The sequence below is a fragment of the Suricata suricatta genome, chromosome 17 (genome assembly GCF_006229205.1).
Source record: "Suricata suricatta isolate VVHF042 chromosome 17, meerkat_22Aug2017_6uvM2_HiC, whole genome shotgun sequence".
Classification (NCBI taxonomy): domain Eukaryota; kingdom Metazoa; phylum Chordata; class Mammalia; order Carnivora; family Herpestidae; genus Suricata; species Suricata suricatta.
Genome location: NC_043716.1, coordinates 29,038,210 through 29,045,651, shown reverse-complemented (window position 1 = coordinate 29,045,651; position 7,442 = coordinate 29,038,210). Strand labels below are relative to the sequence as shown.

The 7,442-nt window shown below is 39.0% G+C and overlaps 1 protein-coding gene across 2 annotated transcripts in view; it reads left to right on the top strand.

Moving 5' to 3' along the window:
• The window catches only part of PCTP (phosphatidylcholine transfer protein), a 136,126-nt gene that overhangs the window by 26,606 nt on the left and 102,078 nt on the right, over window positions 1–7,442 (top strand). The gene's annotated exons all lie outside the window — the stretch shown is intronic.

Genomic DNA, 7,442 nt, shown 5'->3' with positions numbered 1-7,442 from the left:
TTCTTTGAGGAATTAAAGGCAATTATGCTTATCTTACAATTGAGTATAGACACAGAAATGTGGTTCTGGAAACAACTCAAAGCCCACTTATCTGTTTTCCAGTCCTCAAATCTCTTCTAATCTTTAGGAAGGCTTGCAGTTTTTGTAAAAGTTCTGCGCTTGGGGAACAAGAGTCTTCTTTGATGGAACTTGCATTTTTCTCTGTGACTATTGAGATATACGTATTTTATGAAGTCTTTTCCAGGAACCAAGGAGTTCTTATCAGAAGGAGAAAAAAAAGGCTATTATGAAACTTAGGTCTATGAAAAGTCAGTTTTTTAACTTTTTAAAAAATTTTTATTATTGAGACCAAAAGAAGCAGAGCATGAGTGGGGGAGGGGCAGAGAGAGGGAGATACAGAATCTGAAGCAGGCTCCAGGCGCTGGGCTGTCAGTATAGAACCTGATGCAAGGCTCAAATCCAGAAACTGTGATGTCATGACCAGAGTTGAAGTCAGATGCTTAATTGACTGGGCCACCCCAGGTGCCCCTATGAAAAATCTCAAAAGTCTCTTCCACAAACATTAATAAAAAGCTATCTGAGCAGGTGAACTTATTCCATCTTCCAGAAACACAATTCATTCCAACTGTCCTTTTATAAACAAGTGTCCTTTTAGAAACGTTTGTATTATCATATCTGTCTCATGGCTAAAATTTGAAAATGAAAGCTATAAGATCTGTTTGAGCTGTTTATATATTTATGTATAGTTATGTATTTATGTTACATATGTTGGGGCTTTTTTTGTACCTCTGGCTGGTATTGCCAAGATTAGGTTTTTTTTAAGTTTTAATTTAAATTCCAGTTAATTAACGTTCAGTGTAGTATTAGTTTCAGGTGTACAATATAGTGATCCAACACTTCCATACATCACCCAGTGCTTGTCACAAGTGCACGCCTTAATCCTCATCACCTATTTAACCCATCCCCCCACCCACCTCCCCTCTGGTAGCCATCAGTTTGTTTTCTATAGTTGAGTCTGCTTCTTGTTTGCCTCTCTCTCACTTTCTCCCCTTTGCTCATTTGTTTTGATTCTTAAATTCCACATGAGTGAAATCATGTGTTTGTCTTTCCCTTTCTAACTTTGCTTAGCTTAATACTCTGTAGCCTTATCTTTGGCATTACAAATGGCAAGATTTCATTCTTTTTAATGGCTTAGTAATATTCCACTGTGTGTGTGTGTGTGTGTGTGTGTGTGTGTGTGTGTGTGTGTATATCATGTCTTCTTTGTTTATTCATCAGTCAGTGGACACTTAGGCTGTTTCCACAATTTGGCAATTATAGAAAATCCTGCTGTAACCATTGGCGTGCATGTATCTCTTTGGGTAAATACCTGGTAGTGGAATTGCTGTTCTGTTTTTAACTCGCCAAAATTAATTTGTAAAGAGTTCTATTTAATTTACTTAAAGATAAATATGCATTATATAAATATCCTTTGAGAAATATAGAAACCAATTCTAATATTTTGCAAGTCCACATCATTAGCCATCAGTAAATAAATGCTAGCTTAAGCTTATTGGTTTAACTAAAACTGTAATATGTTTAGAGTTATCAGTATTAAATGTAACACTTTTATTTGACCTCAGTTTACTAGAAGTCAAATAAACTCATGTTAAATTTTTATCAAATACTGTTACAGAACTTTTCAGCAAGAAACATAACTTTAAATGATTAGCTATTTAATATCTCATGAAATTTTCATGAATAATCTAAATGTAATTGTTAACAATAAGTAAGTAGATTTAAGTATGACAGAAGTTTACAAGTGAGCTTTTCTACAATGATCATGTTTTATATGTTTCCTTAAAATTAGTTTCCCAAAGCCTAAATGTCCATCACCTGATGAGTGCATCAAGAAGATGTGGTATATATACACGATGGAGTACTACATGGCAATGAGAAAGAATGAAATCTGGCCATTTGTAGGAAAGTGGATGGACCTTGAGGGTGTCATGCTAAGGAAAATAAGTCAGGCAGAGAAGGACAGATACCATATGTTTGCACTCATAGGTTTAACAGGAAAACAGGAGAATGTAAGACCTAATGTAAGACCAGAGGGAGGGGGAGAGAGAAAGAGAGTTGAGGAGAGAGAGGGATGCAAAACTTGAGAGACTATTGAATGCTGAAAATGAACTGAGAGTTGAAGGGGAAGGGGGAGGGGGAAAAGAGGTGGTGGCGATGGAGGAGGGCACTTGTGGGGAAGAGCACTGGGTGTTGTATGGAAACCAATTTGACAATAAACTATTTTAAAAAAATAAAAAAATAAAATTAGTTTCCCAAATCTTTTTGGGACATCTCTGCCTACATCATCATGTGCGGTGCTTTCTTATGATAAATCTGGACTTTGGACAGAAATTTGACTGAATTTGGGGAGGATTTTTTTCACAGACTGAAGGAGTAGCCTGAGGCATAGCAGAGGGTGGAGAGTGAGAGAATGATAGCTATGGGCAGTGGGGGTGATGGCTAATAACAGCTGACATTTATTGACCGCTTAGGAAATGTCAAGTACAGGCTTAGCACTTGGTGTATATGACATCATTTAACCCTTGTTCACCTACAAAGACTCTAAGTAAACATGGTACCTCGTCTTGTTCCCAGCTATATTCTCTACATATAGAACACAAAAAAATTTTGGGCTGTCTGCTGAGGGGATGAATGAATCCATGGAGCAAGAGCCCTAAAGCCCAGTGATCTCAATTTGACTATCATGACCAAAAGATGGATCTCCCCTACTGCCCCAGATTTACAGTTAATCCTGTGTTCCACTTAGTTCTTGCCAACGAGTGGACTTTGAGAACAAATGAATTTTTAGAAATCTTTTAAAGCTAGAATTGTTTTGTCTTTCAGTTATTTTGTGGTTTAAAAAATATTTTTGCTTTATTACTTAAAATTTTTTTAGATATCTTTTTTCTACCCATTTTGATTCAACACCCTTGATGGACGTCTGCCAACTATCTGGAAGTCCACACACTGGAAAGGTGTCATTGATTTAACTGGGGGAGGGGAGAGAGGCAGGAGGCAAAGCAGAAGAAGAGAAGGAACTTTTCATTTGCAGGCCAGAGCCCCAAATATTCAGAGAACCTGTATTTCCTCAAGGAAAGGCTTCTTCTGAGAAGAAGCTAGTGCATACCAAGCAGGACAAAAACGGCACTTAGAGCTCAGTGAAGGAATATAGTAACTTCTGTTTTATGTCAAACAGCTTATGAGGGGCGGGATCTGTTTTTAGGTGGTCATGGATTCTGCTTCCCAATGAGTGTGGGGTTCCGTTTCCAAGGGAAAGTGAGTAATGGTCCTCATCAGGAGCCTGTATTTCAGGCCTGGCGCTGAATAATTACTGGACTGCTGAGAGCTTCCATGTGGAGCTCACCCTCCATTCTACCACTTGGCTCCTGTTCCCCTTTGAGCTACTTTCAGCTCTTGTAAACAGTGTTTGCTTCCCATTACAAGCTAGGAGATGTGACTGTGTGGCGACAGTGCTGGGTCCCTGGAGAGGGCCTTCCAGGGAGGCCTCTTCCCCACATCTCATTTCAGTGTGTCACTTGCTGTGGAGGTTGGGTAATCACTGAAGCTTCATGTCTTCCCATCCTATTCTGTTCCACTAACTTATAAAACAGCCAGAGACGCGCTTGAGGACTGGCGGATCAACCAGATGTTTCCTGAGCACGGACAGTGTGCATTTCCCCTTGCACACCATCTTGCGAGAGAGGAGGGCTGGCAGGGCGCTCACCCTGGCTGACATCATTGGGCGAGGTAGCCTGGGGAAGGATTTCAAAGCAGAGCAGCTTGGCCAGGGAAGAGCTCAGCTGGCAGCCCTGTGCTGGGATTACTGACCCAGAGAGCTAGGGAGAAGGAATCAGCAATTTATGCGTGTTTATTCTCTGAGAGGAAGTAGACCCTCCACTCCCTGAATATCCGTGGCCTACGGGGTGAGCGTCCCCAGGGGCTCCACATACACAATCCGGAGCACATTCACTGTATTGCTCCTCATGCAGCTGCTTGTTTTCTCTGACTTTTGCTTGAGGTTTGTGGGACAAGCTCAGTTGATTGCAGTGAATAATAATAAATAATACTAATAACAAATTAACAAGCCTTTCTTTCTCAAATGCAAGATAGTGGAGCTCAAATGCCAAAAAACATCTATAATTCTGAATCATCTTATAGATCACCGCTTGTCAGATTCTAGGTGGAGGGAATGAACGAAGTAAAAGAATTGTTTAATATAGAGACCAAGTTGACCTGGAATTGTCAGCTTCCCCCTAGAAAAGTCATTAAGAGTAAATTCAAACAAATAAATGAATAGAATGTACCATTTACTATCACTCCAAATTCATAAAAGATATTTTGGTTTAGCCTCTTCTATTCAAATCACTCCAAGGAATTTTTTTTTCATAGCTTATAATCAACACCAAACAAAGAAGAAGACCTGAAGAGTTCCATGTGACATAGGTTCTGGCCCCTGCCTGCTTTTCAAGCTCCACCTCCTTTTTTCTTTCCTGTCTTGTCTCTGTACCTGAAATTTGCCTTGGTCTTTGCATTGCTGTTCCCAAGAGTGTCTTCCTTAATGCCTCTTATCTGTTTAGCCCACCACCCACAACTTCTCCCCCACCCCTCAGTTTGTTCTCTGTGTTTCGCAGTCTCTTAGGTTTTGTCCCCCTCCTTGTGTTTATATTATTTTTGCTTCCCTTCCCTTATGTTCATCTGTTTTGTATCTTAAAGTCCTCATATGAGTGAAGTCATATGGTATTTGTCTTTCTCTGACTAATTTATTTCGCTTAGCACAATACCCTCTAGTTCCATCCATCTTGCAAATGGCAAGATTTCACTCTTTTTGATTGCTGAAAAATACTCCATTGTGTGTGTGTGTGCGTGTATGTGTGTGTGTGTGTGTGTGTGTGTGTGTGTGTGTGTATACATATATATATATATAGCACATCTTCTTTATCCATTCATCGGTTGGTGGACATTTGGGCTCTTTCCATCTTTTGGCTATTGTCAACAGTGCTGCTATAAACATTGGGGTGCATGTGCCCCTTTGAAACAGCACACTTATATCCCTTGAGTGAATACCTAGTAGTACAATTGCTGGGTTTTAGGGTAGTTCTATTTTTAGCTATGAGGAACCTTCATACTGTTTTCCAGAGTGGCTGCACCAGTTTGCATTCCCACCAACAGTGCAAAAGAGATCCTCATCCTCTGCATCCTCACCAACATCCGTTGTGCGTGAGTTGTTAATTTTAGCCATTCTGTCTGGTGTGAGGTGGTTTCTTGTTGTGGTTTTAATTTGTGTTTCCCTGACAATGAGTGATGTTGAGCATTTTTTTCATGTGTCTGTTAGCCACCTGGATGTCTTCTTTGAAAAAGTGTCTATTCATGTGTTTTACCCATTTTTTTGCTAGATTATTTCTTATTTTGGTGTTGAGTTTGAGAGATTCTTTATAGATTTTGGATACTCACCATTTACCTGATATATCATTTGTGAATATCTTCTCCCATTCCATTGGTTGCCTTTTAGTTTTGCTGATTATTTCCTTCGCTGTGGAGAAGCTTTTTATCTTGATGATGTCCTAATAGTTCATTTTTGCTGTTGTTTCCCTTGCCTCCAGAGATCTGTTGAGTAAGAAGTTACTGTGACAAAGGTCAAAGAGGTTTTTGCCTGCTTTCTCTGAGATTCTGAAGGCTTCCTGTCTTACATTTAGGTCTTTCATCCATTTTGAGTTTATTTTTGTGTATGATATAAGAAAGTGTTCAAGGTCCATTTTTCTGCATGTCGCTGTCTAGTTTTCCCAGCATCATTTGCTGAAGAGACTGTCTTTATTCCATTGGAAGCTTTTTCCTATTTTGTCAAAGATGAGTTGGCCATATGTTTGTGGTCCATTTCTAGGTTGTGTATGCTGTTCCTTTGACCTAAGTGTCTGATTGTGTGCCCTTCATCCATAAAATTTTAAATATATAAACTGTCCAGGAACCATTGCTGCATCCTCTACTTGTATAATTCATCATCAGGAAAATGAATATTTCACATCCTTCATGAGTTTTACCATATTTGTTTTAACCTGCATATTCTGTTGCAGTGAGTCAGGAGATGCAGAAAAACTAGCTGCAGTTTATTTTTGCCTTTCCCAAAATGATACTCCTCTGATACATTGATCTTCAATGAATTGTGGCTCCTTCCATCTATAGAACATTTTCTCCTCTGTTATTCATTTATCAGAGAGCATACTATACTAGCTTCTTTAGATGAAGCCCATTTTTATTCACTGGGATTATGTTATCCATTCACTCAGTAAAGATTTATCAAGGGCTGACTCTGTGCCAAGGGCCAAGCTGGACATTGGTTATACAGACATAAATGAACAAACATGGTTCATGACCTTGCTGAATATATGGTACAGTATTTATATTTTTATATTCATTTGAAGACTTATTATCATACTGATAATTGCTAGTGATTGCATAGTCAGAATTTTACCTTTTAAGAAAAGACCAACCATGATAAAGCAAAAACCGCACAGTGTTAATTATAGAATCTAGGTGATAGATTTGTGGATGTTCACTATAAAATTCTTTCAACTTTTCTGTATATTTGTAAGTTTTCCTAATAGAATGTTGGAGGAAAATATATATAGCTTATGAAGCATGGGCAAATATATATATATATATTATGCTGCTCAGCCATGGAAGTGTACCTCTCCCTTTTTTAATGTCTTTATATTGTTTTACTTTTTATGTAATTCAGGATACTGCAGCCTCTTTCCCCCCGGGTTCTTGAGAGACATTATCACATAATAGAAAGAACACTTGCATTGGAGCTGGAGTAGGTAGGACTCCAGCACTTAGGGGCTTTGTGCCCCCAACAAGTCACTTAATGTCTCTGAGCCTCAATTTTTCTCATCCCTATATTGGGGGGTAATGATATTCACACTCCAGGTTCTTGTGAAAACTAAATAAAATTATGTACATACTCACTTAGCATATTCAAAATGCATCCTACCCCACTCCTACCACTTCCTGCACTAATCTACTGTATTTTCCCATACCATTATTTCCTTCCTTACAAATGTGACTTAAGTGGTTAATCCCCATCATGCTTTCTTTCCTGCTTTACCCTTTGAAAATTAAAATTCCTAGAAACTGAAATCCATAATGTATTACTGGATGCTTTGGATTAGCAAATATGGTATCAGAAGATATGAATTCATCCATCCCTTCAAGTTTCCTTTTTGTTCAGGTGTGGGATTGATGTTAAGGCAGTGCCGTTCGTATATCCTGAGCAGCTGGTTAGAGGTTGCTGCTGTGTTGTAAACGCTTTTTTGTCAATTCCCGTCTTGACTTAGTATGTTTGTGCTATTGTCTGTGTGTCCTGATTGCTCTGTCTGCAGTATCTTCCCCCCTGGAACCTGCAAAAG